The 12736-nt window shown below is 48.7% G+C and overlaps 1 long non-coding RNA gene across 1 annotated transcript; it reads right to left on the bottom strand.

The window, feature by feature from the left end:
- Positions 1-9203: 9203 nt before the first annotated feature.
- Positions 9204-12030, bottom strand: LOC135905486 (uncharacterized). Its single transcript, XR_010565402.1, has 2 exons — positions 11683-12030; positions 9204-10695 (listed from the first exon to the last, which is right to left on the bottom strand). It is a non-coding gene; the product is annotated as an uncharacterized lncRNA (long non-coding RNA).
- Between the last annotated feature and the right edge of the window lie 706 nt (positions 12031-12736).

Genomic DNA, 12736 nt, shown 5'->3' with positions numbered 1-12736 from the left:
TGTCAAACTGCGTGCTCCGACATACCTGGTTGCAAGCAAACACCAATGGGTCTTATAATTAATCCTGACGACCCGTTCCTGACGACAATTTCAACGAACCTTTCCACTTTCGGCCGTCGATAAGCATGTCGTCTTCGCTGTCAGACGAACTTGAAAAAAGCTCATCGATTGTGGCAATTAGCAGTGCTTCCTTTCTCATTGCCGACATCTCCACTGGCTAATTCCATCAACTCCGTTGCAACCGCAGCTATCGGGCCAGAGCATCCAAGTTTGTATAGGTGTTCTGTGATCCATGGTTCTGCAGTCGGCAGCGCGCGTGCGCACGTCCCGCAGTGCTTACTGGGATTGCACCCCGGCGCACCGCCGATTTGCTCGGTGCGAGACGGGGCAATGGAAAACTGCTCCAACAGGGTGCGCTTCCGGTGATCGAGGATGGTCGGTGCGGGTGATCGAGGACGCTATTAACGCGTGTTGTATGCGTTTGTCCCCTAGGCATGCCGGCGTTGCGGAGTGCGGTCCAGTTTGTTTACGCTCCGCCGCTGGCTGCCCGCGCGGCGAGGCAGTGGGCACGGACGCACCATTTGGTGATCGCGCTGTGTCTGAAAGGGTAATGGTTGCATAAGTCGCCGGTTGATTTTTTCGTCGCAACGATAGATTGGATCTTTTACATGCACTGCCCCAGGAGGGCACATGTAAGCGGCAAACGGAGGCCTCAGGAGAGCACCTGAGGTTATAATAAAGCAGGCGGCGCAGGATCTCCAGGGCACACAAGGGGAAGCGGTGGGTGCGGGATCAAAGCTGGAAGCAGGGCGGCCCGTGGGTTGGTGCTGCGCAGGCCGAAGCATGCCAAGGGGTGTTGGCATAAAAATTACACCTGTCACGTGCAGGCCTCGGCGAGCTCCAACCCACGGACCAGTCCAGGTTCCAGCTTTGGTGTCCTGGAGGCGCCGACAATAATGTGAAATAATGACACGTTGTTACAATTAGTAAAAAAGACGATTGAATCAATATAATTACGTCCAGCCGCCAACTTGTGACGCTATAAGCAGCACTACCGCTACACCTGCAACACCAGTCAGAACTTTGTCCCTGAAGGTACGTCGGACAGACTTTCTAGCGCCTGCGGCGCTGGTGCTGAGTCAGTCATCGCCACCGGCGTCCTTTCAGCCACTTGCGCTCAACCGCGGTTGCTAAGGCGCTCTGCATTCTAGATTTTCAATGCGGCCCGTGCTCCACTACGGTCGCTAATGCTCCCACAGAAACATCTGTGATGTTCTTTACAGGGTACATATCAATAGAATAAAGAATCAAAATACATCGCCGTAAGGCGCCAGAAAGCTATGATCCGCCACGACTGACTGAGCGCCGCAGGTGCGAGAGAGTCTGTCCGACACAGCGGTCGCCAAATCGGGCGTCAGTCCCCACTGCTTCACCTATTTAACCGCGCCGGCAGCCAGCATCCGAGCGCAAACTCGACCCCCCTCCGCAATGTCAGCACGCCTACAATACGCGCTAACCTCCTCCGTAGTGCCTTGGCTGTCATATATTCAAGGAGCAAAAGCCCCCAGATTTTCTCTCTCTCGCTCCCGCTCTTACTCGCGCCTGCGCACAAATGGCTGGCGATCTCTCAAATGAACGTCTCGTACGGAACAACAGATGGAGAAAGGCCTCTCTCCACACTTGTTGCTAATGGCAAAGGCGTCTAAAAACATGTACATAACTGATTATTTACAACAATCACAGCCAGACTTTGAGGTTCATGAGCTTAAGGACGGCTACAGCCGGAGCATCACATTTTTTTCCACTCCAGTTGCCATGCCCCAACGCCGTGCAGCTGTCGCTGTAACTGAAATAGGGTGAATTGTTTACTTACAAAAAAAGTGTATCCACACAGGTGTTTTGTGTCCACACTTCAAATCCCTTTGTTTCGGACTCATTCGAGAGTTTCGCGACCACACTCTTAAGGCCAAAATTACACCCTTTTGCCACACAACGATAATCGTCATCTGTCTTGTCCGCATTTCATTTATTTAACGCGGCGAGGCCGGTATACTTCCCAGTAACGAACGGCATGCGCGTTATCAGTATGACATAGCATTTCCGACAGGAAAGTAGCGGGCGCGGCGTTTTCATGAAAGGAAACGCAAGCAAAGCAGATGACGATTATCGTTGTGTGGCAGATATACACCCCAAGGAGAGTAATTTTGCCTACACTCTTAAAACTGTTGCGCCCTTTGGGGTGTAAATTTGTCCCACAACAATAATCGTCATCTGCCTTGCTTGCGTTTCCTTTCCTGAAAACTCGGCGCTCGCTACTTTCCTGTCGAGAATGCTGCGTCACACTGATAACGCGCATTCCGTTCGTGACTGGGAAGTACCGGGCTCGCAGCGTTAAAGAAAGGAAACGCGGGCCAGACAGATGACGATAATCGTTGTGGGACAAGATACGCCCCAAAGGGTGTAAATTTTTCTAAGAGTTTCTAAGAGCCCGGTACTTTCCAGTCAAGAACGGCATGCGCGTTATCAGCATGACATAGCATTCCCGACAGGAAAGTAGCGGGCGCGGCGTTTTCAAGAAAGGAAACGCAAGCAAAGCAGATGACGATTATCGTTGTGGCAGATATACACCCCAAAGGGTGCAAACGTTTTTAGAAGTGTATGTCATGCTGATAACTCGCATGCCGTTCTTTACTGGAAAGTACTGGGTTCGCAGCGTTAAAGGAAACGCATCAAGGCAGATGACGATTATTGTTGTGCGGAAGATATACACCCCAAAAAGTGAAAATATTTTTAGAGTGTGTACACTCTTACACTCTTAGAAAAATTTACACCCTTTGGGGCTTATCTTGTCCCACAACAATAATCGTCATCCGTCTTGCCCGCGTTTCCTTTCTCTAACGCGGCGAGCCCGGTACTTCCCAGTCACGAACGGCATGTGCGTTATCAGTGTGACGCAGCATTCTCGACAGGAAAGTAGCGAGCGCCGAGTTTTCAGGAAAAGAAACGCAAGCAAGGCAGATGACGATTATTGTTGTGGGACAAATTTACACTCCAAAGGGTGCACAGTTTTAAGAGTGTAGAAACATTTACACCCTTTGGGGCGTATCTTGTCCCATAACGATAATCGTCATCCGTGCTGCCCGCGTTTCCTTTCTTTAGCGCTGCGAGCCCGGTACTTTCCAGTCACGAACGGCATGCGCCTTATCAGTGTGACGCAGCATTCTCAACAGGAAAGTAGCGAGCGCCGAGTTTTCAGGAAAGGAAACGCAAGCAAGGCAGATCACGATTATTGTTGTGGGACAAATATACACCCCAAAGGGTCAACCGTTTTAAGAGTGTGTAAGAAAAGTTTACACCGTTTGAGTCGTATCTTGCCAAACAACAATAAACGTCATCTGTCTTGTCCGCATTTCCTTTCATTAACGCTGCGAGCCCAGTACTTCCCACACTCTAAGAACAGTTTACACCCTTTGGCTTGCCCCTTCTGCCACACAAAAATAATCGTCATCTGCCTTGATGCGTTTTCTTTCTTTATCGCTGCAAGCCCGGAACTTTCCAGTGACGAACGGCACGCGCGTTATCAGAAGAGGCACTCCAAAGGGTGTAAACTGTTCTATGCTGATAACGCGCGTGCCGTTCGTCACTGGAAAGTTCCGGGCTTGCAGCGATAAAGAAAGGAAACGCATCAAGGCAGATGACGATTATTTTTGTGTGGCAGAAGGGGCAAGCCAAAGGGTGTAAACTGTTCTTAGAGTGTATCTTGTCCCACAACAATAATCGTCATCCGCGCTGCCCGCGTTTCCGTTCTTTAACGCAGCGAGCCCGGTACTTTTCAGTCACGAACATCATGCGCCTTATCAGCGTGACGCAGCATTCTCGACAGGAAAGTAGCGAGCGCCGAGTTTTCAGGAAAGGAAACGCAAGCAAGGCAGATGACGATTATTGTTGTGGGACAAATATACACCCCAAGGGGTGCAACCGTTTTAAGAGTGCAGGAAAGTAGCGGGAACGGCGTTTTCAAGAAAGGAAAAGCATCAAGGCCGATGACGATTATCGTTGTGTGGCAGATATACACCCCAAAGGGTGCAAACTTTTTTACACTCTTACAACAGTTGCACCCTTTGGGGTGTGCATTTGTCTCACAACAATAATCGTCATCTGCCTCGCTGGCGTTTCCTTTCTTGAAAACTCGGCTCTGGCTACTTTCCTGTCGATAATGCTGCGTCACACTGATAACGCGCATATGCGCGTTATGCGAACAAGAGACTTTTCTCGCAGACAGGCACATGCGAACTCTCTCTCACCCTTTCGAAAGGCTGCGTTGGCTGTCACAATTGCTGAATGTCTTCAAATGCCTTTAAGCACATCTGCTGCACTGCTAGCCAGGATACTTGAGGCCTCCTATTAGTATGCTTCGTTTTATTTTATGTTGACATACCGAATCCGAAGCGTTACGGCGTGGCTTTGCACTTACCCCTGTTGCGACACTAGACTACAGCCAGGGAGCAGCAACCTTTCCTACCACAAGCAAGTTTGTGTTCTCAAAGTCCTAAAACACGCATTTCAATGAGCAGATAAATGAGCAATGCGTAACGAAGCCCTCAATAAAGTTCGACTGTCAAGCCACTACAGATGCATCCATTAGATGTGCATATGGTACACCTTGGGGATTCAGTATGTCCACTAGATATCCAGATTTATCCAGAAAACGTTGCATGTATGTACTATGCATCATTGCAAATGTACCCGGAACATGTCCATAGTACGTTGTGGGGATGACAGTGCTGGATATATGCAACATCTAATGGATATCCATATTAACCACACTTACGTCCATAGGACATTCATTGTACTATTTTTGGCTGCTTCATTTATTCGTCATGCATGCATGCACTGGCTCTCTTCACTTTGTTGTCGCAGAGTGCCCCAGACTGCTTGAGACGCTACTACAGCCAGTGATTAATGGCGTATGCAGCTTCTGAGAGTCCTGGACTGTTTGAGACAACAAATCAAAGTGCCACTGTTACTAAGCGAAGAAAAACTTCATTGTCACCACTGTTGTGCCATTACCACAAGCCCGGATCCCGAATCTGCAAGATGCAGAATCTATCCTGCGAGCGCCATAATTCTCCCTTCACGAGTCAAGATGCTGCGCCTTCGTGCGGGAGAAGCCTCGGCGAAGCAGCGTGTTTAAACGTGTCCGCGTGTGCCCGCCAGTCCGGCGCCGCACCTCCCTTGCCTGGAGGTCACCGCGCGCGCGAACTTTGAACCGGGTGGCCAGCGCGGTCGCTGGTTGGACCCCTCGGACGACCGTCGTGTGCTGACTTTGTATTGGGCCGTTTGAGTGACAATGGGCCTCGGGGATTATAAAAGCAGTGACACGCCGCTCGAAAACAGGATCCGCCGACCCCACCTGGAGAGAGGGTCGCTCCCGACTGGGGTGAGATGTGTCACGCGTTTTCGCCGGACGCCGTCGTGCGAGAACAGTCGCGTTTGTGTGAGCTCTCGGCCCCAGTGCCGATCCGTTTATGTCCTGTATGATAACCTGTATATAATGTATAAAGTCCCTTTTGTTATTCTCATCGACGCCAGGCTCGGAGTCTTCGCTACCAACGCTCTGTCACGAAACGGGTGAAGAGCGCTACGGGACCACAAAGCCGTAATCGTGGTGCAGCGGTGCAAGTTCGTAACACTGGCGGCACCGGTTAGGATGTCATAACACTGGATGGCAGCTACGGGATTGACCGGCATCAGCTACCTCGGCGCGGTGAGTGCCTGAAGTTTACCTCAAACACCAGACTTTCTTTGACACAGGTTATAGTAGCTTAGGGAAGGGCTTGGTGTTGCATTGTGATAACCTTGTGTGTTTCAAGCCTAGTAAGAGTGTTTTGAAAACCAGGGGATGCTGAGGGGGTAAAACGGGGCAGTGTGTGAAATACTTGCATATGTCTTACTAGTAGTGTTATAGTAGCGTACGGCAGGTATATTCAAAAAGGGTAAACAGCAGGAGGACAGTGTGAACGATGGAGAAGTACAAGGTCAAGGAACTTCTCGAAATTTGTGAGGAGTTGGGCATTGAGTTGGGCTCAACCAAAAGAAAGAATGCGATGCTTGAGGTCATGAGGACTGGGGACGTAACGGCTGAGGAAGCCGCTGAGGCCTGGGCGAATATCAATGAACGTCGGGAAAGGGAGGAAAGGAGAGAACAGGAACGTCGCGAAGAGGAAAGGAGAGAACAGCAACGTCGCGAGGAGGAAAAGGAGGAAAGGAGAGAGATTCGTGAGCACGAGCTTAAAATGAAAGAGTTGGAGACCCGAAATAGCTCGCCAGCGCCTAGTCTCACTTCTAATGTTCCAAGAATACGCGATCAACTTCCACCCTTTGTCGTCGGAGAGGATATGGCCAAATACCTCGTGAAATTTGAGCACGTCTGCGAACGGAATAGCATTGAGCGATCCCTTTGGGCACAGAATCTGTTAGCCTTGCTTCCTGGGGAGGCATCAGACGTAATAACTTGCTTATCGAAAGAGGCGTTTGAGAGCTACAGTGATGTGAAGGAAGCGCTACTGCGGAAGTACAAATTGTCGCCCGAAGCTTTCCGGCAGAGGTTCCGGTATGCAAAAAAGGGTAAGGAGTCGAATGTTGACTTCGCGTTTCGTCTAAAAGCCGACTTGGTGGAATGGCTGAAGGGCGAAGAGGTTTACGACGACCGCGACAAAATTGTCGAATGCATCGCGTTGGAGCAGTTCTACCGTTGCATTGATGAGGATGTCCGGCTCTGGCTGCAAGATAGGCTAAAGGAGGTTAAGCTAAACAAGGCAGCAGAGTTAGCGGAAGAGTATTACACACGCCGCAGCTTGCACAGCAAGGCAGTGCGCATAGAAAAAGCAGATAGAAGAGATGGGTTTTACGGGAAGCCCGACGAACGGAAGGAAATCACGCGTCGCGAGTTTCGGGACGACGAGTCCCTTCCCAAAGAAACTGTAAGGGATGGACAGAATGCATCTCAGAATGATGACGATGGTCCGAAACAGCGAAACGAAATGACGCGTTCTTTTGAAAAACGGAGACCGTTAACCTGCTACAATTGCAAAAAGCAAGGGCACATCGCTGCAAGCTGCCCAGAGAGAATTGCTTTTGCAACGATACAGGAAACTCACAAGAACATACGTCTATTGGAGCCCTATGTGCAGGAAATTAAGGTAAACGGCAAGAAGTGCCGAGCACTGCGGGACTCTGCAGCCACTATGGACGTTGTTCACCCGTCTTTCGTCTCCTTGAGGGATTTTACGGGAGAGTGCGTTAGGATACGGCAAGTGGCCGAGAAGGAGAGTGTATGTTTACCGATCGCAACGGTTATCATTGAAGGAGAGTTTGGAAAACTTAACACCGAAGCCGCTGTGTCAGCCGCCCTCCCGGAGCAATTTTCCTACCTCTTCTCAAATAGCTCGGAGCAGCTGCTGAGGGATCAGGGCAAATCATTCTTTGCCGACGTGGCGTACATGGCCCCCACGCGATCCAAAGCGCGCCCGCTGTCGAGGGAACTTGACTTAGCGTCGGTGAGCGAAAGGCGGTGCGGCACACGGACCGATCACGGTAACTTGAGTGGCGAGCAGTCACGGGAGAGGCAGAGCTCGGAGGCTGGCCTAGACGAGCGGGTCCTGGAAGTGAGTGGGAGTGACGCGTGCAGTGCTAGCCGCGATATAGACTCGACGCCGCAATTAGGCGACGCGGGCTCCACACTCGCTCCGGTTTCCGCCAGCCGGCAGGAGCAGGCTGCAGTTGAAAGAAAAAGTCCGATTCGCGAACAACAGGAAGATGGTTCACTAGCCGATCTGAGGAAGAGCGTCAAACGGGGAGTGAAAGAAAAGGGGGTTTCATTTGGCAAGGAATCTGGCTTATTGTACCGCCGCTACACGGATAAGCAGGGTCGCAAATATAAGCAGCTTCGGATTCCGCGAAAATATCGCCGGGAAAAATGAATGACCTCATTTGCTTCCTCAGAAGTATGTTTTCGGTCCAAAGCGATTTCAAGGGGACCATTCTATTTGTAATTATTATTGCTGATTATTAATTGTTTCTATTTTGGTGTGTTGTTGATTTGAAAACTGATTGTTTGAGCCTTGTGTGCTAGATCGTACACCTGCCTCTTGTTGCAGCGGGAGCAAAAGGGGATAGCGATTAATTAGGTTGATTTGAATTATGGCCTTGTCTGGTGTTTGACGGGAGACAGAGGGCACTTGTTCGTGTTGGGTGTTGCCTTTTGCCGGTCGGTTTTGCAAGCTGCAGAACGACCAAGCGGGACCAGTGGCGAGAAGCAAGGTCTTAGGAACGACCCGAGCGGAGCTGGTCAAGGTGCCTTGGCGACGACGTGGTGAGCAGAGCTCCTGTCCTGGCGAGTCGGACCTGGGCACGTGAGGTTACCTGGCGTCCCGACACTGGACGTGAACTTGGACGAGCCTGACGAACGTGCGCGCCTGGCATCCGAGCCACGTGGAGGCAGCTCGTCTTCCCGGCGCCTTATCTGAGGGCGGGGATGCTGTTGTGCCATTACCACAAGCCCGGATCCCGAATCTGCAAGATGCAGAATCTATCCTGCGAGCGCCATAATTCTCCCTTCACAAGTCAAGATGCTGCGCCTTCGTGCGGGAGAAGCCTCGGCGAAGCAGCGTGTTTAAACGTGTCCGCGTGTGCCCGCCAGTCCGGCGCCGCACCTCCCTTGCCTGGAGGTCACCGCGCGCGCGAACTTTGAACCGGGTGGCCAGCGCGGTCGCTGGTTGGACCCCTCGGACGACCGTCGTGTGCTGACTTTGTATTGGGCCGTTTGAGTGACAATGGGCCTCGGGGATTATAAAAGCAGTGACACGCCGCTCGAAAACAGGATCCGCCGACCCCACCTGGAGAGAGGGTCGCTCCCGACTGGGGTGAGATGTGTCACGCGTTTTCGCCGGACGCCGTCGTGCGAGAACAGTCGCGTTTGTGTGAGCTCTCGGCCCCAGTGCCGATCCGTTTATGTCCTGTATGATAACCTGTATATAATGTATAAAGTCCCTTTTGTTATTCTCATCGACGCCAGGCTCGGAGTCTTCGCTACCAACGCTCTGTCACGAAACGGGTGAAGAGCGCTACGGGACCACAAAGCCGTAATCGTGGTGCAGCGGTGCAAGTTCGTAACACTGGCGGCACCGGTTAGGATGTCATAACACCACCAGCATTTTTATTGTGAAACTTTTTTCCTGGTGTCAACCATTTGACAAGTACGTAATGATGTACACAATATTTGCAGTGAAATACAATGGCAGACTGCAGCTGTCTCGTGAAAATAAAGTGAACAGTAAAAATACAATACAATGCCATCTCTTGGTTTCTGAAAGGCACAATGAACACTTAACACATGAACCAATACAAAAACACCACATACGCATAACAGCTAAGCATAAACATACTAAGGGATAAATAAAATGATACATTAAAAGCAACGCTTGCCAAGGAACACTTCTCATAGCGCAGTGTTAGTTGCATTCTCTCCAGGAAAACAAAACACAAATGGCACATTATCAGACTTCTCATGAACAAAAACAAAATTCGCATATGGAAACATCAAAGCACTATTTGACTAGCCTTGTATTCAGCAAAAGAAAAATAGAAGCAACGTAGTGAAACAAAGGAGAGCAACAGCTGAAGGCCCAAAAGAGCAATATATCCTATAGGAAAAACAATCTGAAAAATACCAATACGTTAGCACAATGATAAATTCCGTAAGAAAAGCAGGCAACCCCCAGCTGCAGAAGGGTGCAAAATTAGCTCATCCACAACGGGGAAAAATTTGGAACACAGCTACTCCACCAAAAAAAAAAAAAAGTTTTAACATATTGTTCTCACTTGACGAGGAAGTGATTGTCCTCGAATAAGTAAGCATGCAGTATAAGTACGAAAATGGTATGCTCTATAAATCATTCGAGTAGAATAACTATATCATATTTCGATGCGAGTGACTACAGCCAACTCGTGTGTATATTCATGGATCCTAAGGAATGTCAATGTAATTGCAGTTAGTGGTTATCTGGTACCACAGCACACTTGGTATGCACTAGACAACCAAATGCAGTGGTACCAGGCCACACCATGCTGCTGAGAGTGCTGAGCTATTTGTATCAGTACCAGATCAGTCCTTTCCTTTTAAACTGTCTCACTGCTTTCCGTACACTCAGCCTGACATCACATAACAAGATTCTATATTTGTCCCATTTTTGAAAACATACAGCACTACTTAAAATGCAATCAGGTGCCACAAAAAGCCAAAGCATTGATTCAGCTGATGCCGGAGACGAGCTGCTACATCTACATCTCTATAGCGTTATCTGGTTGGTAGCAGTACCAAATCATACTGGGCTCAACATAGCAGCAGTGGTTAATTGCACTGGCCTCCACAGCAGTACTACCAAGGAAACATGTTGCAGCAAGTGCTCATCTTAAAGTTGCCACTTCAAAGTTAACATTCTTTTTGGGCGCTGAAGATAGTGAGGTTTAGCCTTGTAGTCATTACCGTGACTACAAGTTAGACCACTACCAGTTTCAAAAGAGGAAGAAAATTTGTCAGCACTCCTAAAGGCACACGGTATGGTGCTGTGGGGCTGGAGGGCGAACCGTACTTGGAAGATCACTCTCTTGCTGGCTGGCTTGAGCATCATAAACCTGGAAAAGAGGACAGAATCTTGACAACTATGCAAACACATAGCTTACTACTTATCCCGCATTTCTATATTCACCCTCACGTGAAGGCCATGCTTGAGTGTCCCTATAACGACAGGGGCGAACGTGCCCAATACACTCACTTTCTCTTCTTGGGCGCGTTAGCGTCGGGCTTTATCTCGACCAAATCAAGCATGGGCTTCAAGCTAAGGTACATTTCTGAATGCGTGGGTAAGACATGCAAGGTAGCTTAAGACACCTAAAGTAACTGCTTTTCAGCTTCTCTAAATTCAGTGATTAGGTTAAAATCCCAGAGTATAAAACCACACCTATAGCATCTTTATCACGGAGGCAGATCTAAGGCAGCTGCTTAAACAGCACCACACACAATAAAATTGTCCTTGCAAGCAGTAGAGCACAGCAAAGCTTTATATAATGAGCAAAAAGATCGACTGTTCAAGAACACGTGAAAGTACATGGCTTGTGCCTACAAATGATACAAGCACGTAACACTGCATGCTATACACAAGAGCTATGTAAACGTGCAGAGGAGCAACAAAGCGTGCAAAATATCATGTAGCTCTACAGGCAGTCCTTATTACAAAAAACCTCCAAAGCAATGCGTGAACGGCGACTACCTCACAACATCGAGCACCACTATCGAAAACGTGCGCCAGAACCACTAAAACAATCGTGCCGTTGTGCATAAAACCTGCGGACCGCGAGAAGCACGTACAGTATAAGAAAGACTGGGACGAGTATGAGAAAATGAACTGAAACACGGGACAAAGGGAGACAAACAAGAACGTCGCTTCTCTATCGCTATTTGTTTCAGGTTGCAGTTCAGCTCTTCACGAGTCTTAGCTGGTCTTAGCTACGCACCAATTAAGAAACATCACCGCGCGTTGCGCATCAGCTCTTCCGGCTCATGCTAAGCACTCATTACCGGCATAAAAGAGAAGAAAGTACAAAAACAAACCGCCGACATACCTTGAAAACAATGTGCCTGCTGACGACCGGACACCACTGCAGACATGGCGAGAATAAGAAATGAAATGTCCCAGCATCTCGTTGTGAAAGCGGGAAGGTTGGCGCTATAGCCCTTCAGGGAGCACAGCATAGAGCAGCACTGCTCAGCCATAGAAAGCTCAGCGTAGAATAAAGAACCAACTGGCCAGGATTGGAACACAAGATACATGGCCGCATTACACAGTGTCTAGGTCAATGGCCTGTGGTCTACTTAGAACATATAGTTTCCTACAAAATGTTTGTAGGAAACTCTATGACGCAGAACATCGGGTCTATCACTGCACCCGCATACGCTTGTTTCCTGCGCCATTGCAATGGCTGCGCTTATGGTGACGTATGACAGGCACGCGACTGTGATAATAATTAATAATTAGACGATAATGTTGCGCAATATCTCTTGAAATTATTTAACTTTTCTGGCGTCTTTAAACACCATTTTTCATTTAGTGTAAAATTTGTGGCTTGCTTCCGGCTCCTTGCTTTCGACGCACATGGCCTCCGAGATGGAGTGTCAAGTGTCGGAGGCTACGCAATCACTTCCACACGGGAAGATTGCCACAGTTTAAAAAGTTTGGTGGCGCTCAACAAAAGTAGAGCGCCTTGAAATAATTTTCATGCAGTTTTTTCTACTATATACATCAGTTCATTTCCAAACATACTGTACCTTGTTTTTCATTTACTTTTCCCAGGTAGTAAATAAGAAGAGTCAGTAAGAGCAATATATATATATATATATATATATATATATATATATATAGAGAGAGAGAGAGAGAGAGAGAAATGGGACGTTATAGACATTTATTACATGTTCACTGATGATACCGCGCGATCGTCGCACCAAACCATATTTTTGTAGGAAACTCTATGCAAACTATAGGCTTCAGCTGCGCAGCATTGGCCAAATCAAAATCATAGAAGCACGCATAGACAATGCGAAAAAAAGCTTTGGGGGGCCTGCAATGCACGTCTAAAGTAAAAACTTTATGGACGTTCCATGGACATCCAAAATTTTGTC

The sequence above is a fragment of the Dermacentor albipictus genome, chromosome 1 (assembly GCF_038994185.2).
Source record: "Dermacentor albipictus isolate Rhodes 1998 colony chromosome 1, USDA_Dalb.pri_finalv2, whole genome shotgun sequence".
Classification (NCBI taxonomy): domain Eukaryota; kingdom Metazoa; phylum Arthropoda; class Arachnida; order Ixodida; family Ixodidae; genus Dermacentor; species Dermacentor albipictus.
This window is presented reverse-complemented; position numbering and strand designations above follow the sequence as displayed.